General features: G+C 38.9%; 1 long non-coding RNA gene and 1 other non-coding gene across 2 annotated transcripts in view; both read right to left on the reverse strand.

The window, feature by feature from the left end:
* The window catches only part of LOC147576601 (uncharacterized), a 40,260-nt gene extending 34,104 nt beyond the window's left edge, over positions 1-6,156 (reverse strand). Inside the window, exon 1 of the long non-coding RNA XR_015241430.1 lies at positions 6,090-6,156. This is a non-coding gene — a long non-coding RNA (uncharacterized LOC147576601). The remainder of the gene's footprint in view (positions 1-6,089) is intronic.
* A 6,927-nt stretch (positions 6,157-13,083) lies between these two features.
* LOC147576602 (U6 spliceosomal RNA) lies at positions 13,084-13,190 on the reverse strand. Its single transcript, XR_015241489.1, has one exon. It is a non-coding gene; the product is annotated as a U6 spliceosomal RNA (small nuclear RNA).
* Positions 13,191-13,639: the final 449 nt, after the last annotated feature.

Consider the following 13,639-nt stretch of genomic DNA (forward strand, 5'->3'; position numbering starts at 1 on the left):
CAGAGTTTCAACCATAATTGGGCATTACCAGCATGCATTAAAGGAAATATAGTTAGGAAAGATAGTAAGGAAAAGAGAAGAGGAAAAGTTTTAACCTGGTTCATATGATCCATGATGCCAGAGATTCATCCAATCTCGAGAACACAAAGAATGTTAAGCGTCCTCAAATCCAACCATGCAATCGAGACTCTGAATCCCCTCTTAGCAAAAATTCAATATACCCCCTTCCTTGTCTAGGCACTTGTGACCTACCATGTCCTTACATTTTTGTAATCCGAATCTACAAATTGATCTTCTAGCCACTTTGCATCCCTCTAAAGCTTGTCTTTGCATAATATATTCCTCATGGGGAAAAAACTTAACATTGTTTGAGTACTTCCTTATACATGCCAAACATACAGTCTCCTGTGGAGTGGGAAAAATTCGTCTCACTTATAAGTAATGACATTGAGGTCAGTGAGGCTAAGCAGCCTACCCAAGGACACACAGCCTCTAAGCAGATCAACCTCCTGTTACATAACAAATCACTCCAAACCTCATGGTTGAAAACAACAGCCATTTTATTACCTCTCATGCTTCTGTGGTTTGGCTTGGAGGTTATGCTGCTCTGGGCTGGTGTGCCTGGGGCTAGATGGTCTAAGATGGTCTCACTTACAGGGCTGGTCCTCTCTCCACATCATCCCTAAGGAGGCTAATGCCAATCTGTTCAGATAGTGGCAGCCTTTCAAGACGGTGCGAACAGAAACTACAAGGCCTACTGAGGGCCAGGCTCAGAACTCATTCTGTTGATCGAAGCAAGTGACAAAGTCAGTCCAGGCTCAATGGGTGGGCAAATAGAGTCTGACTCTTAATGGGAAGAGCTATAAAGAATTGTTGATCATTTGCAATTGAACACATGGTCTGTGATCTATGCCTTTAACTCTAGAGCCAGACAGTCTTTGTTTAAATCTTGGCTTTGCTAGGTGTTAGCTGTGATGCCTTGGGAAATGTAAGTGACCTCTTGTTGTCTGTCTCCTCATCTGTAAAATGAGGATAATACCAGGACTTTCCTAGAAGGGCAATTATGAGGATTAAGTGAGTAGATATATATAAAGCACTTAGAATACTGCCTGGTACAGAGTCTGCACGAGTATTAATGATTGTTATTGCTGTTGTTCATAATCCACATGTTGTACTGCTATCTCAATATGTGCTAAAGTTTAATATGTGCTAAGAGCTGGAGACACAAAACAAAGGGGTTGGTGGGAGAGATTTAATATTAATTTCCCACCTCTTTATGTAGGCTCCATGTTGGGTGCTTTACAGAGAGGTTTTCATTTGATTCTTAAAAGAATTTGGTAGTTTAGGTGTCATTCTCTCTGGCAACAGATCTCTTTTCTCAAAAAGCTCAGATTCTAGAGTGAGAAATATTACCCAAAAAATGTCATTTGTTTGGTTATTTCACAAGATACTGCTATGCATTACTAACTCGCTGGAGCTCAATAGCATTTTGTCATCCCTATTAAGCTCTCAAGACACTGGTGTGCTGAGAAGTTAAGCCTTGGAGAAGTCCAAAGCTAGCAGGGAGAAGAGCATGGATTAGGACTGGTGATTCAGGCACTCCGTTATAAGCTTTTCCACAATGTCTCAGTGTCTCACTTACTTAGATAAGTAATTGTCGTGTGAGGAAGAAAAAGATGCCCAGAAATTGCTAAGAAAAACTTGGCTAGAAGAAGACAGAGCCAAGTGAAGCATAAGATGGCTGCCATTGGCGCATTCCACACCCTGGCATAACACTTGCAGTTGTTTGCTGAGATCATGCTTGGATGTGGGGTGCCTACTGAGAAGATCTGACAGCACTAATGGACCATGGCCTTCTTAGGCCTAGAGTCATGGAGGCCAGTTCATAAAAGGAAATACTTCCATGGCCAGCTTGGACTGTAATCATCTCACAAATGCAAAGCATTAACCAAAGACTAGGATGGTCATGACCGGAACAGCTTGTAAAAGACTGGGGATCTTCCATGAAATCTAGGATTGCTATAGCTCCAAGGCCAGGGCTGACTGGCACATGTGGGCTCCTTTTGCACATTGGAGGGAATCGAGAAATGCCATCAGAAAGAGCAGGGTTGCAGTCAGACAGACCTGGTTTTTGATCCTGGTGGGAGGGTCATGCACTGGGCAAGTCCTTCACTTTGTGAATCTTGATTTCCTCTTCAGTAATAAGAGTACCTTTAGATGGCTGATGTGTATGGAGTATGTGAAATCCTGCACATGAAATGCTGAACACTGAGCCAGGTGCATGGTAAACTCTTCTTATGGGTGAGGGATGAATTGATAATATCAGAGTGAGGAGCCTAGGCAGCACCAAATCCTGCCCTGCAATCTCCCCTCCTTTTGAGGGAGCTAAACACGTGAAGAACAAAAGCAGATGGAAATCAAAGTTCCCTTTTTGGCATTAGCTGTTGGCACACCCTTGTTCTGAGTTTCGGAAAAGCTTTGGTGGAGCACATGGTTTCAGCTTGACAACCAGGTAGAACGTTTGCACTCTCCTCCCAAAATTCAACCTGAGAATCATCTACCTTCAAGGGGATTCACAGGAAAAGGAAGTAAAAAAAAAATCAGAAAAGAAAAAGGAAAAGTTGTCTGGGTTTGGAAAGAAGAAAAAGGGAGGAAAAAATAAAGGAAGCAGCAGCAGAGGAAGGAGGGGTGGGGCGGAAAAGGAAGAAAAAGAGAGATGATTGGGTCCACACTGATGTGCCAGGCCCTGTCTACATCTGCTTATCACACAAAGGTAAGAGGAAATGGTAGCACTGTTTTTTGTTTTTTTAAAGATTTATTTATTTTTGAGAGTGAGAGAGAGCGCAATGGGGAAGGAACAGAGAGAGAGAGAGAGGGACAGAGGATCTGAAGTGGGCTCTGCTGAAAGCAGCGAGCCAGATGTGGGTTCGAACTGATGAAGCATGAGATTATGACATGAGCTGAAGTCAGATGCTCCACCTGCTGCCCCAACGGTAGCAGTGTTTTAGCATAGTGACCTTGTCTGTTGACAGCCATGGCCCATTCAATGTTTTAGATTCTTGTTATTCGTTTAGCGATTCTTCTTCCCTTGACAGGGGTCATGGAAGATGGTGAGTGGAGGTAGGCATTGGGAAACAAGGCTGGAGACTCACCTACCTTATAGCACCCAATGTACTGTAACTGTAATCACTGTCATTGATGTTGTTGCCATTGTTACATTCCTGTCTTCACTATCAATGAAAAGGAAATTGAATAGGAAGACTAAGGTTCCTTTCAGTTCTGGATTAATGATAGTAATATTTTAGAAAAACTGTAAATAAATAAAAACCCATAAATCAAAATATTTATTTCCTAGTGATACACTGAGAGATCGCATGGCATAAAAATAGAACAGAGAATCATACTTGGGCATATTATTTAACCTCTCTGAGTCTTAGGTTCCTGATCTGTAAATAAGAACAAATGATAACTATCTCCCAAATTTGGGAGAATGAATGGGCTAATGTAGAATAAAGCTTTATATGTGGCCAAGATTCAAGATATGGTTGTTAATTATTATTATTAAATACATGGTTTGATATATTCTCAAATATCTGGCTTTATTTTATCATCAATTCAGATCTTCATTATGCTATTCGATGTACTCCTAATTTTCAGCTTTAATTTTATTATTTCTTACATATCATGAGCCCATGTCCAAGTGGAGCACAACTGTAGAAGCAGCATCAGATTCAGATTCAGTAAGAACTAGAATTGAATCTAAGATCTTCAGTGTTATGGTTTTGTGACTTGGAACAAATCATCTACCTTCTCTGAACACCTAGGTGATAATTCCGTGGCAAAACTTCCAGTTGTAAGAATGGGAGAAGATATTTGCAAATGACATATCAGATAAAGGGTTAGTATACAAAATCTATAAAGAACTTATCAAACTCAACACCCAAAAAACAAATAATCCAGTGAAGAAATGGGCAAAAGACATGAACAGACACTTCTCCAAAGAAGACATCCAGATGGCCAACTGACACATGAAAAAATGCTCAACATCACTCATCATCAGGGAAATACAAATCAAAACCACAATGAAATACCACCTTACATCTGTCAGAATGGCTAACATTAACAACTCAGGCAACAAAAGATGTTGGCGAGGATGCACAGAAAGAGGATCTCTTCTGCATTGTTGGTGGGAATGCAAGCTGGTGTAGCCACTCTGGAAAACAGTATGAAGGTTCCTCAAAAAACTAAAAACAGAACTACCCTATGACCCAGCAATTTCACTACTAGGCATTTATCCACGAGATACAGGTGTGCTGTTTTGAAGGGACACATGCACCCCCATGTTTATAGCAGTACTATCAACAATAGACAGTCTGGAAAGAGCCCAAATGTCCATCAATGGATGAATGGATAAAGAAAATGTGGTGTGTACACACACACACACACACACACACACACACACACACACACACACACACACACACACTGGAGTATTACTCGGCAATCAAAAAGAACGAAATCTTGCCATTTGCAACTACGTGGATAGAACTGGAGGGTATTATGCTAAGTGAAATTAATCAGTCAGAGAAAGACAAAAATCATATGACTTCACTCATATGAGGACTTTAAGAGACAAAACAGATGAACATAAGGGAAAGGAAATAAAAAATATATAAAAACGGGGGGGGGACAAAACAGAAGAAACTCATAAATATGGAGAACAAACTGAGGATTACTGGAGGGGTTGTGAGAGGGGGGATGGGCTAAATGGGTAAGGGGCACTAAGGAATCTACTCCTGAAATCATTGTTACACTATATGCTAATTTGGATGTAAATTTTAAAAAATAAAAAACAAACAAAAAAAAAAACCTTCCAATTGTCAACCCCAGGATCTATGCTCTTCCTTTTTATCTGAGCATGTTGCTGCCTGATTAGAAGACTACATTTCCGGGGCGCCTGGGTGGCGCAGTCGGTTGGGCGTCCGACTTCGGCCAGGTCACGATCTCGCGGTCCGTGAGTTCGAGCCCTGCGTCAGGCTCTGGGCTGATGGCTCAGAGCCTGGAGCCTGTTTCCGATTCTGTGTCTCCCTCTCTCTCTGCCCCCCGTTCATGCTCTGTCTCTCTCTGTCCCAAAAATAAATAAACGTTGAAAAAAAAAATTAAAAAAAAAAAAAAGACTACATTTCCCAACATCTTCTGCAGCTAGCTGTGGGTCACATGACTAAATTGGGCCAGTAAGATTTAGTTAGAAGTGTCCCATGCCTTTCTTTCATCTTTCCTATTTCCTGGAACAAGGGCATGATGGCTAGAGCTCAACAAACTCCTTGGCCCCTGAGGAAGACTGAACAGAGAGCTGGAGGAGCCTAAATCCTGAGACAGTGGGTCTCCTGTGCCAGCCCTGCAAAGACTACCTCTGAATAACCTTATGAATAATTAAAAATAATCCACCTCTTTAAGCTAATTTTATTTTGAGTTTTCTGCCAGCTGTGGCCAAACCCATGTAAGATAATGAATGTTAAAATGTTTGGCACATTGTAGGCCCTCAATAATTGTAGTTCCTTGTCTTCTCCTTCCATCAAGTTCATTCTTCTTACAAAAGCCAGAGAGCCTTTCTTGAATTCAAATAAAACAACAATGTCCACAGATATGCCCATGTTATCTCCATTTAAAAGTCATCGGAAGGGTCATGATGAAGGTCAGACGAAATAATTCTGTAAGAGTACCTTGTATATTGTAAAACTCCATCTAAACAGGAGGCATCAAGACATCTTCTCAGTATGGCTGTAACTCCTCTGACCAGCCCTGTTCCTTCTCTCTTCTCCTGCCCATTCCAACCTCCCCTTCCAGGCATCTCATTTTCTAGCTATACCAAATTGAACACAAGTTTTGACTCTTTCTACTTGTGGCAGAGAAGAGTAAGCATAAACCCCAGGAATATCTGGGGAGAAAGCCTGAAGCAGACTTATAGAAAAGCCCAGAATTTCTTGGAAGCATTAGATTTGATTTCAAAAAATTAATTTGAATTTTCATTCTCTTTTACTATATACTTGTGTTTACATTAATAAAACCAAACTATTTAAATCACTCACCCTTGAGTAGACTGTGGTTTTGAGAATTCCTCACATACAGAACTGGGAAGGAAGGCCACATTTGTCATATCTGTGTTTTTTGTGTTGTTTTTTTTTTCTGCCAGAAATGTCTTTCCTTGACTTTCTCCCTCCTACCCTCCTCTGTAAACATGTTCTTGATTCCTTCAAGCAGACTGAGTCACTCTCTGGCATGTTGTACATCCCTCCACTATACTACTTAAGGGTAGTATTATATCTAAACTAGTTTGGGGGTGGGATGTTGGGAGTGTCTCTCTCATTAGTCTATAACACCCTCAGGGAAATGACTGCAATTTTGTACCATCAGCACCACTACGACCACCATACCCCCATACCTAGTATGGCCTAGCACTGTGCCTAGTCCATAATAGATGCTTGTTCAAGATTAGATGGAGTGAACAAACTAATGAATGTTCAAATAAGTCAAAAGGAGAGGCATCTTTGTGGACCTTAAACCTCCAATTTCATACCCATGCACTATCTAGTTTGGCTTAGGTCAATGCCGGCTGTGATTTCCTCCATGTATATAGCTTAGTACACTTCTAAAATGGACCCTGAACTCTTCTGCATGTACAATGGAAGGATAAAGGCAACCACCTCCAACTCAAGTCAGCCTAGCCAGGAAAATCCACTGCCAATGTCCCAGTGGTGTCCGAAATGTCAATACTATGAAGGTTGACGCTAAGCTCCACACACCCCCACATTATCAAATGCCCGTTTGCTTCATGTTTTGTCTGGTCTGTCAGCACCATTTACTGCTGAGCAGGTCCCTTATCTTTATTGATCACTTAATTTATCTTTTCTTAACTTCCCTTGCACCGTCTGGTGCCGTGTGTCCGTCTGTTGAGGCTGTCATGACTGGTTTGCTCTTGAAATAATAGGGGCAGCAGGTGGTGTGACTAAGTCGACCCTTCGCAGAATGGGGGACCATTCCCAGTCCCTGTCTCAACCTGCCAGTGTGTCTACACCCTCCCAGCTGTTCCACATTAAAGCAGTCAACTGTGACTTTACAGTCCGAGTTTTACACAACTGTTTTACAAACCGGGAAGAAGGTCTTTTGTCACAAATCCTTTGTCAAGCAGTAGAATGGGGGGAGAGAAAGCCAGTTCTGAGACTTGGTGCATTTTAATGACTATGCAGATAGATGCATACTCCTTTGCTTTGGTAAAAGGGGTGTGAGTTGGGGGTGGGAGGCTGGCTGGGAGGAGAGAGCAAATGGACTCCTTGCTCTTGGGACACTTTAGTAAGAGGAGCAACTGTTCTTTCAACACTAGTTTCAGCTTCAAACACTCCACTTCATGAAAACCTTCGTTCCTCTTGTAAAGTGAGAATAAGGGCAATCAGTAGAGCCCTATGTCCCAGGGTCAGTACTCTGGGGGCAAGTGTTGTGCAATTGAGAAAACAGCAAGAAAATGATGCCTTTGGGACTCGACAGCCAAGTGCCTTTATGACTTGGGACTTGTAATCACATGTGAGAAGCAAAGAGACAAAATGAAAAGAGTACAGAGTTTTGAGTCATACAGATCCCAGCTCCAAAGTTCAGTGACTCTGACATATCTCACTGTTGACAATATGGTATCTTCAAATTCCTATTTCTTAATACAGAAATCTTTGTTATGATATTCATATCTATTAACCAGAAGTTGATTAATCAAAACCTTTAAATAATGAAAATCCACATTTCTCTTTCTTTCTTTTCACACACACACACACACACACACACACACACACACACACACAGACACCTTCACTTTGACTATAAGCTAAAAGGCAAGGGAAAGATAATTTAAACTTACTATTGTGAAAAGAATACATTAGGCTAAGAGTCAAGAACTCTTTCATTCTCTTTGTTAACACTAACAAGCTGGTTGAGTTTATGCATAGCACTTAAGCACTGTGAGTTTAGTTAGGAAACCATTAAATATAATTGATTTTTAAGGTGGGCAAATCAGGGAAGTGGATGTAATAGGAGAGTAACAAGGAAAGTGGAATCATTGTCTCTCTCCTTATTTATATAGGTTTGTGGAGACAGAATTTCTACTTTCTTTTGGATATTAGAATGACAGTTAGTCCTTCCTCCTAATGGCTACTCCCTAAGGTGGGAGAGGGCTAGAGTCTGATTCCTTACAGCTATTTCTCTCTCCTGGGGGTGTGTGAGGCATTAAAGTTGCTGTTTCCACAAGGCCTGTCTCTTTCTCCTTCTGGGTAGCTGGCCCACAGGTTACAGGTGCAATAGTCTCCTTCCAGCCCTCACCACTTAATCCATGTGGTGAGCAAACCTGGGTTAGAGCCCAGGTTCTATTATCTAAAGAAGAGATACTCAAATGTGACCTGCTGACCAAAATGATTATGACCAATCAATGATAAGTAATGCAGACATTGTCATTAAGCATTTAGAAATTGTCAATTCAGGGGCGCCTGGGTGGCGCAGTCGGTTAAGCGTCCGACTTCAACCAGGTCACGATCTCGCGGTCCCTGAGTTCGAGCCCCGCGTCAGGCTCTGGGCTGATGGCTCAGAGCCTGGAGCCTGTTTCGGATTCTGTGTCTCCCTCTCTCTCTGCCCCTCCCCCGTTCATGCTCTGTCTCTCTCTGTCCCAAAAATAAATAAACGTTAAAAAAAAAAATTAAAAAAAAAAAAAAAAGAAATTGTCAATTCAACCTAGACTGGGTAAAATAAAAAGCATGAAACAAGTTCATTTTTCACATTCATGTCGCCAAGAGGAAATAGATAGCACTAAATGTTTATATTGGAAAACAAGTAAGTCTTTTAATCAATAATCTAAGATTCCATTTATGAAATTAAAAAAAAAGAAATCAAATTAAAACCAAAGCAAGCAAAGGGAAGGACATAATAAAAGCAGATATCAATAAAATATGAAAAATAGAGAAAAATCAATGAAGCTAAAAGTTATTCTTTGAAAAGATCAATAAAATTGATAAACTTCTAGCCATGCTGATCACGAAAAAAAAAAAAGAGGGAAGACACAAATTACCACCATTAGCAATGAAAGAGAGGATGTCAATATAAGCCCTACAGAAACTAAAATTATAATAAGATAATATTGTAAACATCTTTATACCAATGAATTGATAGCTTAGGAAAAATGGACAATTTCTTTGAAAGATACAAACTACTTCAGGCCTAGATGGGTTCACTGGTGAACATTTAAGGAAGAAATATGCCAACTTTGTACAAATGTGTACATAAAATAGAAGAAAACATTTCCCAAGTCATTTTATGAAGCCAGCATCATCCTAATAGCAAACACGGAGGAAGACATTATAGGAAGAGAATCTTACGAATCCTAACACAGAAATCCTTAATAAAATTTTGTCAAATTGAATCTATCAACATATAAAAGATTATATAACACAATCAAATTGAGGTTGTCCCCAAAATATTTGGGGACATTCAAATATTTAGGTTCATTCAATATTTGATAGTTAACCAATCATGTCAATGAACTAAAAACAAAATGCTCTGCGCTCACATCAATAGATGCAAAAAAAAAATTGACAAAATCCAACATCCATTCATGATACCATTTTCAGCAAGCTAGAAATGGAAAGGCACTGCCTCAACCTTATAAAGGCCATCTATGAAAACCTATAGCTAATGTTATACTTAGTGGTAAGAAACTGAAATGCTTTTCTCTTTAAAATCAAAGAAGCAAGGAAGTTTACTCTTACTACCCTTATTCATCATTATACTGGAGATTGTAACTAATGCAAAGATGCAAGAAAAAGAAATAAAATAATTGTAAAGGAAGAAATAAAACTATTTGCAGACAACATGATCATTTAAGTAGAAAATCCCACATAATCTACTTTTTTTAATGGTACTAGAATAGGTGAGTTTGGCAAGGCTGCAGTCTGCAAGTCAATATACAAAAATCAATTATTTCTATCTACTAGCAATGAAAAATCAGAAATTAAATTTTTAAATGCTATTTGCAATAGCATCAAAAAAGTGAAATAAATATAACCAAATATGTGCAAGATTTATGTGCTGAAAACTTCAAAACACTGATGAAAGAAATTGAATACCTACATAAACAGATATACTACATTCATGGATTGCAAGACCCAATACTGGGAAGATGTCAACTTTCCTCAAATTGATCTATATATCTGAATCAATCTCAATCAAAATTCCAGTAGGATATTTTGCAGAAATTATAAGTCAAAAGCTTATTCTAAAATTAATATAGAAAATCTAGTACCTAAGATAGCCAAAACAACTTTGAAAAAATAGAACATCAACTGATTTCAAGGAACCTTCGTGCACTATTAGCAGAAATATAAATTAGTACAGCCACTATAAAAAAAGTATGGAGCTTCCTCGAAAAATTAAAAATAAAAATACCATATGATCCAATAAATCTATTATTGGGTATTTACCCAAAGAAAACGAAAACACTAATTCAAGAAGACAAATGCACCACTATATTTATTGCAGCATTATTTACAATAGCCAAGATATGGAAGCAACCTAATTGTCTATCAGTAGATGAATGAATGGACACCTGGGTGGCTCAGTCAGTTCAGTGTCTGACTCTTGATTTCAGCTGAGGTCATGCCCCACGTTGGGCTGCATGCTGAGCATGGAATCTGCTTAAGATTCTCTCTCTCTCTCTCTCTCTCTCTCTCTCTCTCTCTCCCCCTTCCTCCCTCCCTCCCTCTCCTCCTCTCCCCAACTCACACACATACTCTCTCTCTCCTTCTCAAAAAAAAATAAATAAAAAGAATGGATAAGGAAAATACAGCATATATAAACAATGAAATATTACAGTCTTAAAAGGGATGAAATTGTGTCATTTGAGACAACATGAATGGACCTAAAGGGTATTATGCTAAGTGAAATAAGTCAGAATGAGAAAGACAAATACTATATGATTCCATTCATAAGTGCAGTCTAAAACAAACAAACAAATGAATAACCAAACAAAAAGCAGAATCAGACCTATAAATACAGAGAACAATCTGATGGTTGCCAGAGGGAAGGGGGGTGGGAGAATAGGCAAAATGGGTAAAGGGTGAGGGAGATGCGGCCTTCCACTTATGGAATAAGTAAGTCACAGCAATAAAAAGCATAGCATAAGAAATATAGTCATGATATTATAATAGGGGTGGAATGGGATAGATGGTAGCTACACTTGTGGTGAACATAGCACAATATAAAAACTTGTTACATCACTAAGTGGTACACCTGAAACTAAGGTAACATTGTGCATCAACTATACTTAAAAAAAAAAAGACTTACTCTAATGCTACACTAATAAAGACAGTGAGATATTCCAGTAGATAAAGACATATAGATCAATAAAACAGAATAGAGGGTCTACAAATATGTCACAGATCTAGTCAACTGATTTTTGACAAAGGTTTCCATATATTTCAATGGACAGAGTGTAATCTTTTGAGGAAATGGTGATGGATAAATGGAACATTTATATGCCAAAAAAATTGAAATTAAATAAAATCTCAATTTTATTCACCACATATACAAAAGTTAACCAAAAATGGTCAGAGACCTAAATGTAAAGCCCAAAACTATAAAATTCATGGGAAAAAAATCTTTATGATTTTATATTTAAGCAAATATTTCTTAAATTTGAGACACATAAAAAGTCGACAAAATGGACTTAGTAAAAAATTTAAATTTCTGTTCTTTCAAAGACATTACTAAGAAAATAAAAAATCAAACTACAAAGAGAAAATATCTGCAAAAAAAATTGATAAAGGGCTTACCTTCAGAATGTCTAAAGAACTCTTTACAACTCAGTAATAAGAAAAAACTGTTAATGTTTATTTATTTTTGAGAGAGAGACAGAGACAGAGCACGAACAGGGGAGGGGCAGAGAGAGAGGGAGACACTGAATCTGAAGCAGGCTCCAGGCTCTGAGCTGTCAGCAAAGAGCCTGACACAGGGTTCAAACCCACGAACCGCAAGATCATGACCTGAGCTGAAGTCGGAGGCTTAACTGACTGAGCCACCGAGGTGCCCTAGAAAATAATGTAATTAGCAAAAAATCTGAACATCCACATCACCAAAAGAGAGATTTGGATGGCCAATAAGCACATGTAAACATGCTAACATCTTTAGGGAAACGCAAATTAAAGCTACAATGAGATACCACTTATTAGAATGGCCATAAGGAAAGAAAGCTAGACAACAGGAAGCACAAGTGAGGATGTGAAGCAAATGGAACTCTCATACATTGCTGGTGGATATATACAATAGTACAGTCACTTTGGAAAACAATTTGATATCTTCTAATAAAGTTAAAAATGTACTTACCAAATGACCCAGAAATTCCACTCCTAGCTATTTACCCAAAAGGAATGAAGACACACGTACAAACAAAACCTATAGGTGACTGTTGCTAGCAACTTCATTCATAGTCACTAAAAATTAGAAATAACCCAAATGTTTATCAACTGGTGAATGGATAAACAAAGTTTGTTAAATCCAGCTACTCAACAATGAAAACTACTACTCAACAATGAAAATGAATGAATGACTGATACATGTAATGACACCACGAATCACAAAAGCATTATGCTGAGTCAAAGAAGTCAGAGACCAAAGGCTATATGCTATATGGTTCCATTTATATGACTTTTTATTGCTTGTTCTGTTATTGTTTCTGGAGATTTTCTCTGTTCCTTTCTTGTCTTTGTCACTTTTGTCTCTCCTTTCCCTTCAAAGAATCCCCTTTAATATTAATATGACTTTTGGGGTGCCTGGGTGGCTCAGTTGGTTAAGCGTCCAACTTTGGCTCAGGTCATGATCTCATGGTTCGTGGATTCAAGCCCTGCATCGGGTTCTGTGCTGACAGCTCAGAGCCTGAAGCCTGCTTCAGATTCTGTGTCTCCCCAGCTCTCTGCCCCTCCCCTGCTTGTGCTTTGCCTCTCTCTCTCAAAACTAAAAAAATGTTAAAAAAAATTTTTTTTAAATTTATATGACTTTAAAAAAAATACGGAATGCTTCACAAATTTGTGTGTCATCCTTGCTCAGGGGCCAAGCTCATCTTTTCTGTATCATTCCAATTTTAGTATATGTGTTGCCAAAATGAGCACTATATGATATTTTTTAAAAGGCAAAACTATAAGGAACAGGTTCAGAGTTGTCAGGGGCTAGCATGAGGTAACATTTTGGAGATAACCGGACTATTTTATATCTAGAGTGGTTGGTGTTTACGTGACTGCATATATCGCAAAACTCATTGAGTTATACATCTAAAAAGGGTGAATTTTACTCTATGTAAATTATACCTCAACAAACCTGATTCCTTTTTTTAGAGTGTCATGACTTATGCCTCCTATAAAAGAGTTTGAAACAAAACCACTATGAAAACTGAGAACAAACTGAGGGTTGATGGGGGGTGGGAGGGAGGGGAGGGTGGGTGATGGGTATTGAGGAGGGCACCTTTTGGGATGAGCACTGGGTGTTGTATGGAAACCAATTTGACAATAAACTTCATATATTGAAAAAAAAAACAAAAAAAACCCCAAAAAACAAAAACAAA

Source organism: Puma concolor, chromosome D1 (genome assembly GCF_028749965.1).
Source record: "Puma concolor isolate L17-30 chromosome D1, mPumCon1.1.hap2, whole genome shotgun sequence".
Lineage (NCBI taxonomy): Eukaryota > Metazoa > Chordata > Mammalia > Carnivora > Felidae > Puma > Puma concolor.